At 39.4% G+C, this 15,965-nt stretch overlaps 1 long non-coding RNA gene across 3 annotated transcripts in view; it reads left to right on the top strand.

Moving 5' to 3' along the window:
- The window catches only part of LOC132597256 (uncharacterized), a 56,083-nt gene that overhangs the window by 27,795 nt on the left and 12,323 nt on the right, over positions 1 to 15,965 (top strand). Inside the window, exons 3-4 of one of the 3 annotated variants that reach the window (XR_009563770.1) lie at positions 9,476 to 9,606; positions 12,898 to 13,215. This is a non-coding gene — a long non-coding RNA (uncharacterized lncRNA). Of the gene's footprint in view, positions 1 to 9,475; positions 9,607 to 10,068; positions 10,208 to 12,897; positions 13,216 to 15,965 lie in introns of those variants that run through there. The other 2 variants (XR_009563768.1, XR_009563766.1) reach the window with 2 other exon arrangements.

Genomic DNA, 15,965 nt, shown 5'->3' on the forward strand with positions numbered 1-15,965 from the left:
GAAACAAACAATGATGAACAACACAATAAATGAAATTAAAAATACTTTAGATGGGATCAATAGCAGAATAAGTGAGGCAGAAGAACGGATAAGTGACTTGAAAGATAAAATAGTGGAAATAACTACTGCAGAGCAGAATAAAGAAAAAAGAATGAAAAGAACTGAGGACAGTCTCAGAGACCTCTGGGACAACATTAAACGCACCAACATTCAAATGATAGGGGTTCCAGAAGAAGAAGAGAAAAAGAAAGGGACTGAGAAAATATTTGAAGAGATTATAGTTGAAAACTTCCTTAATATTGGAAAGGAAATAATTAATCAAGTCCAGGAAGCACAGAGAGTCCCATACAGGATAAATCCAAGAGAAATATGCCAAGACACTTATTAATCAAACTGTCAAAAATTAAATACAAAGAAAGCATATTAAAAGCAGCAAGGGAAAAAAAACAAATAACACACAGGGGAATCCCCATAAGGTTAACAGCTGATCTTTCAGCAGAAACTCTGCAAGCCAGAAGGCAGTGACAGGACATATTTAAAGTGATGAAGGAGAAAAACCTGCAACCAAGATTACTCTACCCAGCAAGGATCTCATTCAGATCTGATGGAGAAATTAAAACCTTTACAGACAAGCAAAAGCTGAGAGAGTTCAGCACCACCAAACCAGCTTTACAACAAATGCTAAAGGAACCTCTCTAGGCAAGAAACACAAGAGAAGGAAAAGACCTACAATAACGAACCCAAAACAATTAAGAAAATGGAAATAGGAACATACATATCGATAATTACCTTAAATGTAAATGGAATAAATGCTCCCACCAAAAGACACAGACTGGATGAAGGTTACAAAAACAAGACCCATATATTTGCTGTCTACAAGAGACCCACTTCAGACCTAGAGACACATACAGACTGAAAGTAAGGGGATGGAAAAAGATATTTCATGCAAATGGAAACCAAAAGAAAACTGGAGTAGCAATTCTCATATCAGACAAAATAGACTTTAAAATAAAGACTATTAGAAGAGACAAAGAAGGACACTACATAATGATCAAGGGATTGATCCAAGAAGAAGACATAACAATTGTAAATATTTATGCACCCAACATAGGAGCACCTCAATACATAAGGCAAATACTAACAGCCATAAAACAGGAAATCGACTAACACAATCATCATAGGGGACTTTAACACCCCACTTTCACCAATGGACATATCATCCAAAATGAAAATAAATAAGGAAACACAAGCTTTAAATGGTACATTAAACAAGATGGACTTGATATTTATAGGATATTCCATCCAAAAACAACAGAATATACATTTTTCTCAAGTGCTCATGGAACATTCTCCAAGATAGATCATATCTTGGGTCACAAGTCAAGCCTTGGTAAATTTAAGAAAATTGAAATTGTTTCAAATATCTTTTCCAACCACAACGCTATGAGACTAGATATCAATTACAGGAAAAGATCTGTAAAAAATACAAACACATGGAGGCTAAACAATACACTACTTAATAACGAAGTGATCACTGAAGAAATCAAAGAGGAAATAAACAAATACCTAGAAACAAATGACAATGGAGACACGACGACCCAAAATCTATGGGATGCAGCAAAGCAGTTCTATGAGGGAATTTTATAGCGATACAATCCTACCTTAAGAAACAGGAAACATCTCGAATAAACAACCTAATCTTGCACCTAAATCAATTATAGAAAGAAGAACAAAACCCCCCAAAGTTAGCAGACGGAAAGAAATCATAAAAATCAGATCAGAAATAAATGAAAAAGAAATGAAGGAAACAAGAGCAAAGATCAATAAAACTAAAAGCTGGTTCTTTGAGAAGATAAACAAAATAGATAAACCATTAGCCAGACTCATCAAGAAGAAAAGGGAGAAGACTCAAATCAATAGAATTCGAAATGCAAAAGGAGAAGTAACAACTGAAACTGCAGAAATACAAAAGATCATGAGAGATTACTACAAGCAACTCCATGCCAATAAAATGGACAACCAGGAAGATATGGACAAATTCTTAGAAATGCACAACCTGCCAAGACTGAATCAGGAAGAAATAGAAAATATGAACAGACCAATCACAAGCACTGAAATTGAAACTGTGATTAAAAATCTTCCAACGAACAAAAGCCCAGGACCAGATGGCTTCACAGGCGAATTCTATCGAACATTTAGTGAAGAGCTAACACCTCTCCTTCTCAAACTCTTCCAAAATATAGCAGAGGGAGGAACACTCCCAAACTCATTCTATGAGGCCACCATCACCTTGATACCAAAACCAGACAAGGATGTCACAAAGAAAGAAAACTACAGGCCAATATCACTGATGAACATAGATGCAAAAATCCTCAACAAAATACTAGCAAACAGAATCCAACAGCACATTAGAAGGATCATACACCATGATTAAGTGGGGTTTATTCCAGGAATGCAAGGATTCTTCAATATATGCAGAAGAGTCAATGTGATCAACCATATTAACAAAGTGAAGGAGAAAAACCATATGATCATCTCAATCGATGCAGAGAAAGCTTTCAACAAAATTCAACACCCATTTATGGTAAAAACCCTGCAGAAAGTAGGCATAGAGGGAACTTACCTCAACATAATAAAGGCCATATATGACAAACCCACAGCCAACATCATCCTCAATGGTGAAAAACTTAAAGCATTTCCACTAAGATCAGGAACAAGACAAGTTGCCCACTCTCACCACTCTTATTCAACATAGTTTTGGAAGTTTTAGCCACAGCAATCAGAGAAGAAAAGGAAATAAAAGGAATCCAAATCGGAAAAGAAGAAGTAAAGCTGTCACTGTTTGCAGATGACATGATACTATACATAGAGAATCCTAAAGATGCTACCAGAAAACTACTAGAGCTAATCAATGAATTTGGTAAAGTTGCAGGATACAAAATTCATGCACAGAAATCTCTGGCATTCCTATACACTAATGATGAAAACTCTGAAAGTGAAATCAAGAAAACACTCCCATTTACCATTGCAACAAAAAGAATAAAATATCTAGGAATAAACCTATCTAAGGAGACAAAAGACCTGTATGCAGAAAATTATAAGACACTGATGAAAGAAATTAAAGATGATACAAATAGATGGAGCGATATACCATGTTCTTGGATTGGAAGAATCCACATTGTGAAAATGACTCTACTACCCAAAGCAATCTACAGATTCAATGCAATCCCTATCAAACTACCAATGGCATTTTTCACAGAACTAGAACAAAAAATTTCAAAATTTGGGGCTTCCCTGGTGGTGCGGTGGTTGTGAGTCTGCCTGCCAATGCAGGGGACACGGGTTTGTGCCCTGGTCCAGGAAGATCCCACAGGCCGCGGAGCGGCTGGGCCTGTGAGCCATGGCCACTGAGCCTGCGTATCTGGAGCCTGTGCTCTGCAATGGGAGAGGCCACAGCAGTGAGAGGCCCGCATACCGCCAAAAAAAATTTTTTTTCAAAATTTGTATGGAAACACAAAAGACCCCGAATAGCCACAGCAGTCTTGAGAACGAGAAACAGCTGGAGGAATCAGGCTCCCTGACTTCAGACTATACTACAAAGCAACAGTAATCAAGACAGTATGGTACTGGCACAAAACCAGAAAGATAGATCAATGGAACAGGATAGAAAGCCCAGAGATAAACCCACGCACATATGGTCACCTTATCTTTGATAAAGGAGGCAGGAATGTACAGTGGAGAAAGGACCGCCTCTTCAATAAGTGGCGCTGGGAAAACTAGACAACTACATGTAAAAGAATGAAATTAGAATACTTCCTAACACCATACACAAAAATAAACTCAAAATGGATTAAAGACCTAAATGTAAGACCAGACACTATAAAACTCTTAGAGGAAAGCATAGGAAAAACACTCTGACATAAACAACAGATGTTTTTTGACCCACCTCCTAGAGTAATGAAAATAAAAACAAAAATAAACAAATGGGACCTAATGAAACAAATGCTTTTGTACAGCAAAGGAAACCCTAAACAAGATGAAAAGACAACCATCAGAATGGGAGAAACTATTTGCAAATGAAACTACAGACAAAGGATTAATCTCCAAAATATACAAACAGCTCATGGAGCTCAATATCAAAAAAAAAAATAATCCAATTAAAAAATGGGCAGAATACCTAAATAGAAATTTCACCAAGGAAGACATACAGATGGCAAGAGGCATATGAAAAGATGCTCAACATTGCTAATTATTAGAGAAATGCAAATCAAAACTACAATGAGGTATCACTTCACACCAGTCAGAATGGCCATTATCAAAATATCTAGAAGCAATAAATGCTGGAAAGGGTGTGGAGAAAAGGGAACCCTCTTGCACTGGTGGTGGGAATGTAAATTGATACAGCCACTACGGAGAAGAGTATGGAGGTTCCTTAAAAAACTAAAAATAGAACTACCATATGACCCAGCAATCCCACTACTGGGCAGATACCCTGAGAAAACCATAATTCAAAAAGAGTCATGTACCACAATGTTCATTGCAGCTCTATTTACAATAGCCAGGACATGGAAGCAACCTAAGTGTCCATCGACAAATGAATGGATAAAGAAGATGTGGCACATATATACAATGGAATATTACTCAGCCATATAAAGAAACAAAATTGAGTTATTTGTAATGAGGTGGATGAACCTAGAGTCTGTCATACAGAGTGAAGTAAGTCAGAAGGAATAAAACAAATACTATATGCTAACACATATATATGTAATCTAAAAAAAAGGTTCTGAAGAACCTAGGGGCAGAACAGGAATAAAGACGCAGATGTAGAGAGTGTACTTAAGGGCACGGGGAAGGCGAAGGGTACGCTGGGACGAAGTGAGAGAGTGGCATGGACATATATACACTACCAAATGTAAAATAGATAGCTAGTGGGAAGCAGCTGCATAGCACAGGGAGATCAGCTCAGTGCTTTGTGACCACCTAGAGGGGTGGGATAGGGTGGGTGAGAGGGAGACGCAAGAGGGAGGAGATATGGGGATATATGTATACATATAGATGATTTACTTTGTTATACAGCAGAAACTAACACAACATTGTAAAGCAATTATACTCCAATAAAGAAGTAAAAAAAAAAAAAGAAAGAAAGAAACCTCCTGCCAATGCAGGGGACACAGGTTCAATCCCTGGTCCAGGAAGATCCCACGTGCTGTGGAACAACTAATCCCATACGCCACAACTACTGAGCCTGTGCACCACAACTACTGAGCCTGCATGCCACAACTACTGAAGCCCGTGCACCTAGAGCCCATGCTCTGCAACAAGAGAAGCCACCACAATGAGAAGCCCATGCACCGCAACAAAGACTAGCGCCGGCTTGCCACAACTAGAGAAAGCCCGTGCATAGCAACGAAAACCCAACACAGCCAAAAAAATTAATATATTTAAAAAGTGAAAAACACTCTCTGGGCTTCATTTTCCTCGTAAGTAAAAGAGTAAACTGACTTTGCAGACATGTGTGATGATTAAATGAGATCATATATACATGTCAAGTACCTGGCACATAGGAGTGCTGAGTCAATGTTACCATCATATGAAGATGCAGTGTATGTTGTCAAGGAACAGCTTTATTTGAAGATATGAGACATTGTTGAATTGAACATTTGTGAAATGAATACTATTTTTAAATAATTTTTTTCTGATATTATATAAGTATCTTATACTCATTATAGAAAATGGGGTGGGGCAAAAAGTATAAAGAAGAAACACTTTTAATGGCATGGAGTCCAAACATACTCACACATAATACCCATAAAATTGTATGTAGATTTAAGTCCATATGGTTTTCTAGAAGTAAAATTCATCAGTAGGAGATTAGATATTTATTGATATAGACATGCAATGGAATACTATGTAGCTATTAATAGAAATAGAGTGAATCTTTATGTCCTGACTTGGAAAGTAGCCAGAATATATTGTTCACTTTAACAAGCAAGTTCAAGGGAATTCCCTGGTGGTCCAGTGGTTAGGACTCCACACTCACTGCCAAGGGCCGGGGTTCAGTCTCTGGTCAGGGAACTAAGATCCTGAAAGCCACACAGCATGGCCAAAAATTTTTTTTAAATTAAAATAAAAAGCAAGTTGAAGATAAATTGGGAGTATGGGATTAACAGATGCACACTACCATATATAAAATAGATAAACAACAAGGATAAACACAGGGAACTGTATTCAATATCTTGTAATAAATGATAATGTAAAAGAATCAAAATAGAGTATAGATATATACATATGTGTGTGTGTATAACTGAATCAGTTTGCCGTACACCTGAAACTAACACACTGTTTTAAATCAATATACTTCCGTTTTTTAATATGAATAAAAAGCAAGTTGAAGAACAAAATATATAGTTGGAAATGGTTATTTTATTAAGCATGCTTTCCCCTGAGGTTTGGAATTATCTCAAACACTTTATACATGTCTGCACAATTTTGTTTTATGACAGTTTAGTAATTTAAAAAATAGTTCTAAGAAAGGCAAAAAGAAATCAAGAACCCCCAGATAACATGGAAGCAACCTAAATGTCCGTCAACAGAGGAATGAATGAAGAAGATGTGGTACATATATGCAATGGAATATTACTCAGCCATAAAAAAGAATGAAGTAATGCCATTTGCAGTAACATGGATGGACATAGAAATTATCATACTGAGTGAAGGAAGTCACACAGAGAAAGACAGATATCATATGATATTGCTTATATGTGGAATCCAAAAAAATGGTACAAATGAACTTATTTACAAAACAGAAATAGAGTCACAGATGTGGAAAACAATCTTATGGTTACCAGGGGGAAAGTGGGGGGGGGATAAATTGGGAGATTGGGATAGACATATACACACTACTATATATAAAATAGATAACTAATAAGGACCTACTGTAGAGCACAGGGAACTACTCAATACTCTGTAATGGCCTATATGGGAAAAGAATCTAAAAGAGTGGATATATGTATGTGTATAACTGATTCACTTTGCTGTACAGCAGAAACTAACACAACATTGTAAATCAACTATACTCCAATAAAAATTTTTAAAAAGAGAACTCCCAAATAACAAAAGACACTATCTTAGCATATGAGCAATGGGGCTCAAAACATCTGTTTCAAATGTGATGGCCTGAAACATATGTGGGCGTGGAAGTCCAAGTCCAGGACACTGTAAAGAGGAGATAGGAGGCCAACATTGTTGGAAACCACAGATATCTCACCCAGGGCATTCTTTGCGGTGAAGTGTTGAGCACTGAAGTGACTTATAAACTGTATATCAGAGCTTCATTTGAACGTTGGTGTCAAAAGAGAAAGAAAATACCTACTTAACAGACTGTGGGGTGAGAGGTGAACCACACTTCACCATTTACCTCCCTTCATTCATTCATGTATTGATGTTTGACAGATAGTTACCTGAGTATTTGGGTAACAGTCTGGCCACTGAGAAGCTGTGTGACAGCCCATGCTAGGACACACACGTTAGCCAGACTCTCTCTAGCCCTGATTATTTGACACCATCTTATTGGTTACAGCAGTAGTGATGGCGGCAGTGACATGAAGAGTATTTCCTAGGAGTGACCACAAAAGAAGAAATCACCTTAGGCATCTAGCAAGTCTTCTAAGCATGATATTTAAAGGATTTTGTTTGGTTTTTGTTTGTTTTAGAGGCATTTTATTTAGACAACTAAAAACAATTAGATGTTCAGAAGCTGTGTAAAATGAAAGAGAAATCAAGCCAGTTACTTTATCATGTATTCCCCCTCTTCTTTATAACTAAAGCAAAAAAAGTGGCTTTCTGCTTTAAGAGGAAAATCAGAAAACTAGGCCAATATATTTTCCCTCTTCATAATAACATAAACAGCTACAAGAAATCTACCTGTAATAAGAGAAATTGGATGTTGATTTGCACATATTCATTAAAAAGACAACAGTGTTTTACATTAGGTCCTTTTTGGTTATCTATTTTAAATATAGCAGTGTGTACATGTCAATCCCAAACTCCCAATTTATCCCTCCCCACCACCCTTCCCCCCTGGTAACCATAAGTTCATTCTCTAACTCTGTGAGTCTGTCTCTGTTTTGTAGACAAGTTCATTTGTATCATTTTTTTAGATTCCTCATATAAGTGATATCATGTGATATTTGTCTTTTTCTGGTTTACTTCACTTAGTATGACAATCTCTAGGTCCATCCATGTTGCTGCAAATGGCATTATTTCGTTCTTTTTAATGGCTGAGTAATATTCCATTACATATATGCACCACATCTTCTTTATTCATTCATCTGTCGATGGACATTTAGGTGACTCCCATGTCTTGGCTATTGTAAACAGCACTGCAATGAACATTGGGGTACATGTATCCTCTGAAACCCATGTTTTCCTCCAGATATATGCCCAGTAGTGGGATTGCTGGATCATATGGTAGCTCTAGTTTTAGTTTTTTAAGGAACCTCCCCACTGTTCTCCATAGTGGCTGCACTAATTTACATTCCCACCAATAGTGTAGGAGGGTTCCCTTTTCTTAAAGGATTTTTTAATAGTCCCATGATGCAAGGAAATAAAATGAGGCAAAAGGAGAAAGTGCATTTGATTCATGTCCTAAAAATGAGACAGTCATGGAGGCAGATATATACATAGAGGGGCTCAATAAAAACAGCTAACATTTTAAAGTCACTGAGTCTTTGCCAGGAACATGCATGATCTCATTTTATTTTCACAGCACTCCTGGGAGTAGGTATCATACCTCACATCGAAAAGTTTGGAGGATACTGACACTCCAAGAGGTGAAGTAACTTGCCCAGTGTCACACAGCTTCTAAGTGACCTTCAAAACAGGATTTAAACGCTCATAGCCTGCTTCATTAAAATGCATCAACAAATATGTGACGTACTGAAAATATGAAAAAGAGACAAGCAGGTCCCCTGACATCTGGAATTGACACAGCTCGGCCTTGATGTTGCTAGGATTGGCCTGGCACTCACGGCTAAGTCAGAGTGTTCTGTTGAACACAGTGTCTCAGGACATGAGCACCAGACAAGAAGCCACTCTGCCCTCTGATCTTAAGCTCAGATAAAAATAAGAGCGCTCTGCCAGCCAGAGAAATACTGGACATCCCCCTACCCAGGATAATATGAATGACTGCTCTTCTTTACCAATTCAAACTGAAGCCTCGCTTCATTCCCCTCACCTTATAGACAGAATTTATTAAGACACCCAGTCATAGAATTATCCCACTTACCGGCAGCATCTAATCCAGGGCAAAGCCCCCCTTCCTTGAATCCTCCCCCAGATCAGCCAACACAGCCCAGATGCTGTAAAAAATCCTTGTGAACACGCTCTTGCTAAGATGCTTCATGGTTCCCCATGGTGGACAGTCCCCTCCCTACATTGAACATTAAAACCCATTTGTTTTATTATTTATCCACAGGTGTGTCCCGGTGGTCTGTGGCTGAAAGGCAGTGACAGCCGTGGAGCTGAAGCCCTCACTGCTTCCGACTGGAACCTGGACCCAGGAACCCTCCATAAAGCTCTTGTTGGAGACACCAACTTGGTTGGGAGGTGAGGTCCTGCAGAATAGGGCCCTGGTAATCCACTGAAGCCCTTCAGTGTTGGGTCAATTTCGCTTTCCTAGGAACAAGGTGCCTTGGGATTTTTCGGTCATGTGATCAAGTCTATATTGTTCTTTGGTGAAATAGTGGAATATGGCCTCTGCCCTCAAGACGTTTAAAATCTAATTGGGTGCCGACACTCAAGGCTGGTCTATGCTATACATTTTGGCATTTCCACTGTGAGTGGTGAGTCAAAAAGAAGACTAACTCTTGAAATCTTACTTATTAAAGTTGGTAGTTTAAAGAAGGCCTAGCATTCCTAAGAGCATTTATAGATCCGGGCTCTGTGCTGGGTACTCCACGGGGACCATCGCTGTTAATCCTCCCCAAAATCTCATGAGGCAGGAATTAAGACTTTCTCCACTTTTACAGATGGTAAAAATGAGGCTCAGGAAACTTTTTTTATTCACAGATAGTGGACTTCCTGAGGTCAAGCAGCTGGTGGAGCTGGGAGTTGACAGCAGGCAGACCCCAGAGCCAGAACGCTCAAACTCCAAGCTATACTTCATAGCGTATGTTAATTCTTATAATAAAATCTCTCCGGAAACCCCTTTTCTTTTTTCGTTAATTAATTTTTATTGGAGTATAGTTGCTTTACAATGGTGTGTTAGTTTCTAGTGTACAGCAAAATGAATCAGCTATATGTATACATATATCCCCTCTTTTTTTAGATTTCCTTCCCATTTAGGTAACCACAGAGCACTGAGTAGAGTTCCCTGAGCTATACAGTAGGTTCTCATTAGTTATCTATTTTATACATAGTATCAATAGTGTATATGTGCCCATCCCAATCTCCCAATTCCTCTCACCCTCATGGAAAGCCCTTTTCTATAACCTAGATTTGGTCAGGCCATGGGCCAGATCCCGTATCCCCATTTAGGAAGCCCTCTGCTGTGCAAGTTTTGACAATAGAAAGCAAAAGCTATAAAGCAAAGCTTCAGGCATCACTCCTTCTAAAAGTGTCATATTCGTTTTTTCTAAATACTTTTGAACACCAGATTACAGCCACACACTCACAGCCCAGCACAGGTCCCAGGTTTCTGAGGCAGATAGAAGACCTGGTTTTTATCATCACCGCTGCAAGCACATATCGACACCAGCCACTCTAAGAATTTATACCTCCTCCTTCCCCTCCCTCCCCTGAGAAAATGCAGGCAAAAAACCCACCCAGCCCTGTGGTTAAAAATTCCATGAAAATTACATCTGCATCTCCAAGCCTAAAAGAACCAGTGTGATGTACCAAATATTGTGACTCTATATGGGAGCTTATTATAATGGTACAGCCACCTCTGTGAACATACGGTTCAAGTATGAGACAAAGGAAAGTCCACCATCCTTCTACCTTACAAAAATGAGTGAGATCGTGGCTCTATTTCCCTGCATGGAATGTATTCATTTCAGAGCGTGCTCCTGAATCAGGACACTAGGGCTGGAAGAGCGGCAGTTTGTCATCCACAGAAAATCACCCTTTGGGGCAAAGTGACATGCTAACATAGAAAAGGAAGGAATCAGAAAAAAAAAAAGAGAGAGAGAGAGAGAGAAAGCAGAAAGGAAATCACTTGGCTAATCTCATTCAAAACTCAAAAAAGTGAAAATGCCTTTTTAGGGTAAACAGAACAGGCTACTGTGCGATATTCACTCCCCAACTCATACAAAACTCCATTTACCAGTCCACAAGGAACCACCATTACACCCCCTCACGTTCTAACTTCCTTAGGTTATCTTGGTGCTCTTATTGTCTGCTGAAGAAGATAAAGCTTGCTGGGGCCCAGCGGGGCAAAGGGGGCTTTGGTGACAGGCTGAGGAGTTTGTCCTCTTCCTGGAGCAGAGGGAAACAAGAGGGTCGACAGGAAGTTCAAGGCTGGTCAGCTTTCTGCACCAGCACAGGTGTGAGGTGTTAACGCTGCGCCCAAGAAATGGGACAGGAATAGAAAAGGAGGGGCTGATGTCAAGAGTCCTTTGAAGGGAACATTAATTGAGCGTAAAGATTAGTTAGACACAGGATGAGAGGGAAGGTGGTATTAAATGTGGCAGCAAGGTTCCAGCTGGTCTGGGGAAAGGAGCATGGAGGAGGGATTGTGGGCGGAATGCTCCCACTAAAACCAACAGAAGAGCATCACGGAATGGTGATTTTAGAATTGGGCTAAACTCATGGATAAAGAAGATGTGGTGCATATATACAATGGATACCACTCAGCCATAACAAAAGAACGAAATAATGCCATTTGCAGCAACGTGGATGCAACTAGAGATGATCATTCTAAGTGAAATAAGTCAGAAAGAGAAAGACAAATACCATATGATATCACGTATATGGGGGAATCTAAAATATGGCACAACTGAACCTATCTAGGAAACAGAAACAGACTCACAGACATAGAGAACAGACTTGTGGTTGCCAGGAGGGAGGGGGTTGGGGGAGGGATCGAGTGGGAGGTTGGGATTAGCAGATGTAAGCGATTATATATACAATGCATAAACAACAAGGTCCTATTGTACAGCACAAGGAACTGCGTTCAGTATCCTATGATAAACCATAATGGAAAAGAATATTTTAAAAAAGAATGTATATATACATGAATAACTGAATCACCTTGCTGTACAGCAGAAATTAACACAACATTGTAAATCAACCATACTTCATTAGAGAAAAAAAGAATTGGGGTAAACTCCCAGTGAATGTGGGATGTCTGTAGACTCCCGTGGGACATCCCCAGGGAGTCCTTAGCAACAGCTCCTGGGGCTCAAGATCCTGCGTGAGGCAGGAGATGAGGTGGTAGGTCTGCTGAACACAGAGCAGCATAGATCGTGGTGGGGAAGATGTCTGCATAAAATCGTTTCACCAAAAAACTTTGTTCCTGGTATTTCCCCAATCTGCACCCTCCAACATCCCTCCTACAAAAGCTTAGCGCCTGCTGCCTTAGAGAATGAAGTCTCAGCTCTCCAGATGGGTTGTCCTCTCCCTGTTTCTTCACCCACTGAACTACCCCAAGGCTAGTTTCAAATGGAAATCTTTTGCGCTGTGCTTGACTCTTCATTCTCTCCTCTTCACTTTTACCCGTGTTGACAGCACCACTGTTTAGTGCCATTTAGCTTTAAGGGGTATTTAACTGACAAAATGGGATTACAGAGATGAGAGGAGGTGGGATAAGAGCAGGAAGGATGCGAACGTCAGATGGAAAGCATAAGATAATAAAATCCATTGACACTTAACTCTGCTCTCACCTATTTGATCTCCTAGGATTCCTACAATAACCCTGTAAGGAAGATAACACAGGCTTTCATCATTAACCTCATTTATAGATAAGAAAACTGAAGCACAGTGAAGTTAAATGATTTGTCCAAAGCCTCCAACCAGGAACACCAAGTGCTGAACCTATTCATTCATTCATTCGTTCATGTGCCAGGTACTGTGGCACTGTTCCAAGCACTGGGATAGAGGCTGAAGAACACAGTGGTGGATTATACAAAGCCTTATTCTACTTGGAGAGACAGGAAATAAACAAATGCATAATATAATGTTACCAAGCGACAGTGCTACGAAGAAACATTAAGGAAGGTAAGAGACACAGAGAGAGGCTGGGTTCTCTCTTAAATGGAGTAGTCAGAGATTCTGAAGCCTAAGCCCTAGAGTACTGAGTACTTTCACCTCTGCTCCATACTCCAGACTCTTACTGCTGAAGGAAGCTAATGGTCATGAAATATTATGTAACCCTCTCCTTTTGCAGATGCTGCCCAGGGCTTAGAATGTGCACATTTGAGCACCAGAACCCGTCCAGCACAAGATCCCCCCACTCCCCAGCCATCCAGGCTACAGGTAGCTCTCTTTAAACTCCCACAAAGGTGGACTGCCTTTTGCACATATAGATTATAAACTCCTTAGAGGCAAGAAGCACTTGTACATGGTTTACAATAAGTATAAGCCTATTAATCAGTTGACTGATGGGTAGCATAAAAGCAATTGAAAGAAATGGAAGACTGTTCCCCTTATTCAATAGTCATAAAGATGCCAGTCAATTCATTGGAGAGATTTTCAGATCTATACGGTCTCTCCCCAAAAAAACCTAACCTCTCACCATTCCCTAAATCCCAGGAGCTCCCCTCATACACAAACCCATTGGGTAGCCCCCACTAGAAAACCAGATCAGTCCAGGTTACAGTAAGTAAGGTAGCTGGGTCAATTGGTGACATTTCTGCCAAGAGTGGAGAGTGGCAGAGGGGTGTGAAATGGAGACAGAATTAGTCCTGAATTATTAAAATCAATCCACGGAGTTACTGAGTGGAAACTGACTATAGAGTAAGTGACAAAGACAAAATGCGTTCAGCTACTTGGCGTTATCGGTTTAATTTTCACAAACATCTCTCAGTCATATATTTATTTTAAAAACTTTTTATTGATAGCACCATTGAACATCTTCACTTTTAAAGGTATGCGTCTGTGCATACATCACTGGGGGACTTCACATGCAATTAGCGATGAGTTATTGAAACTCTGTGTCTTAGAGTTTTAATAATTCCCCCAAATGTGACAATTATACTTTGGCAAAATCACCTGTGAGGACAGAAGGAAGACTTGAAGCAACAAAACTCCACAATACTGTAACATAATTTCAGACCTCCAGGAAGGGGTTATTCTCCCTTGAAAATCATCATCCTTTCCAGATTATTCCCATCAGAATCCAGAGGAGGTTCAGTGTCTCTGGCCTGGCTTTGTACCAAGAGGAGCCCACTGATCCATCTAGCAATAAGCAAGAAAGTTCCACGTAAACAAAAAAGTCCCGAATGAAACACCTGAAAAGTTCCAGAAAAAGATGCACATTTTCATTAGCTAAACTCCAAATTCATAAGGACATTGAGATCACAGTGAGGATGAGGGTCTGATGCAAGTTCCATTTGAGCAGCTACTTCCCCGATTCAACAGCTTCATTCCTGTTTTATTCCTGTGGCTAATCACATGTGAATACACTCAGAAGCACAAATAAGTGACAATTTATCAAGTGAACGACAAGGGCTATACAATAGGCATGCTTACTCAGCCTAAATTAGAAACCCAAATTAGGTTGCGTTTCGTCGTTTTTTTTAAACCAGTCTTTTTTGAGATCTTTAATTGCAAGAGTGTGAAGATACATTACACGCGGGGTAATTTAAAAACAGGAAATGTATTTTGTACTCTTGGAAAAAAATGGATATGATTTGGCAAAGGATTAAGTGAGTCATGAACAATAAAAAAATGTTTTTAACATCCGAATTTGTCATAGCACTAAGATGCGCTGTTTGTCAGAAACCAGTAACAAAAGAATATCGTCAAGTTTAAAATTGGTAGGAAATTAAACACCTTAACTCCAAGAATCAATTGTGCTGATGTAACCCCTTCTAAAGACGACTGTATTTTTATAAATAGTTTTATCTAGCCTTTAAAAATATTTTTTTAAAGAGCAAATTCTGCAGAGTGATTATATTAAAAGGATTATTGGGCCCTGGAAGGGTTTTCATCAACAATATCCCTCAAGGATCCGTAGGTTAAGTCAGTGGCTCAGAACTAGGGGCTATTCTGCTCCCCAGGGGACCTGTGGCAATGTCTGGGGACATTGTTTGTTGTCACAACTTGAGGGGATGCTACTGGCATCTAGGGGGTAGAAGCTAAGAGAAGCTGCTAAAAATCCTACAAGGCCAAGACAGCCCCACACAACAAGGAGTTATCCAGTTCAAATGTCAAGGACAAGGAGATTGAAGAAGCATAGCAAAAGCTCTTGCTACCTCAAAAGGTAGTTTATCACAATCCAAAATCTACCCCAGTGATTTCTTTGACATTCAAAGCACCCATTCCTACTGAACTTTGAAGTTCCTGATTTACCTCCACTAGAGTTTGGCCAGCTGGTGGCAAAAAAAAAAAGAAAGAAGGAAAAAAAGTAACTAAACATGGAGAGTATTCTAAGTTCTTCCTCAATGTCTCCCTATTTTATTGATCAAAAAATTAAAAGGATAATATTTTTTTCTGTCAACAATGGAACCTGGTAGCCCCACGGGTATTCATAATGGACAAACATCATGATAAAAAACGTAACCTCTATTTTCACAAACAGAGTTGAAAGTTGGAAAATAAAAGTAGACTTAGTTTTTCCTATAGCTGGTGCTGAAATAATGCGGAAAGGACTCTTTCCATAGAAATAGGAGGCTATCCCTCATCCCCAGGTTAGAACACCTGATGGCTGGTCCGGATCTGACACCCAGAGGATTCCCTAGACTCTTAAAAACTTATTTTCAGTTCCTAAAAAAAAAAGAGAGAATTTTCTGGAACTAACCTATGCA

This window comes from Globicephala melas, chromosome 1 (assembly GCF_963455315.2).
Source record: "Globicephala melas chromosome 1, mGloMel1.2, whole genome shotgun sequence".
Taxonomy (NCBI): Eukaryota; Metazoa; Chordata; class Mammalia; order Artiodactyla; family Delphinidae; genus Globicephala; species Globicephala melas.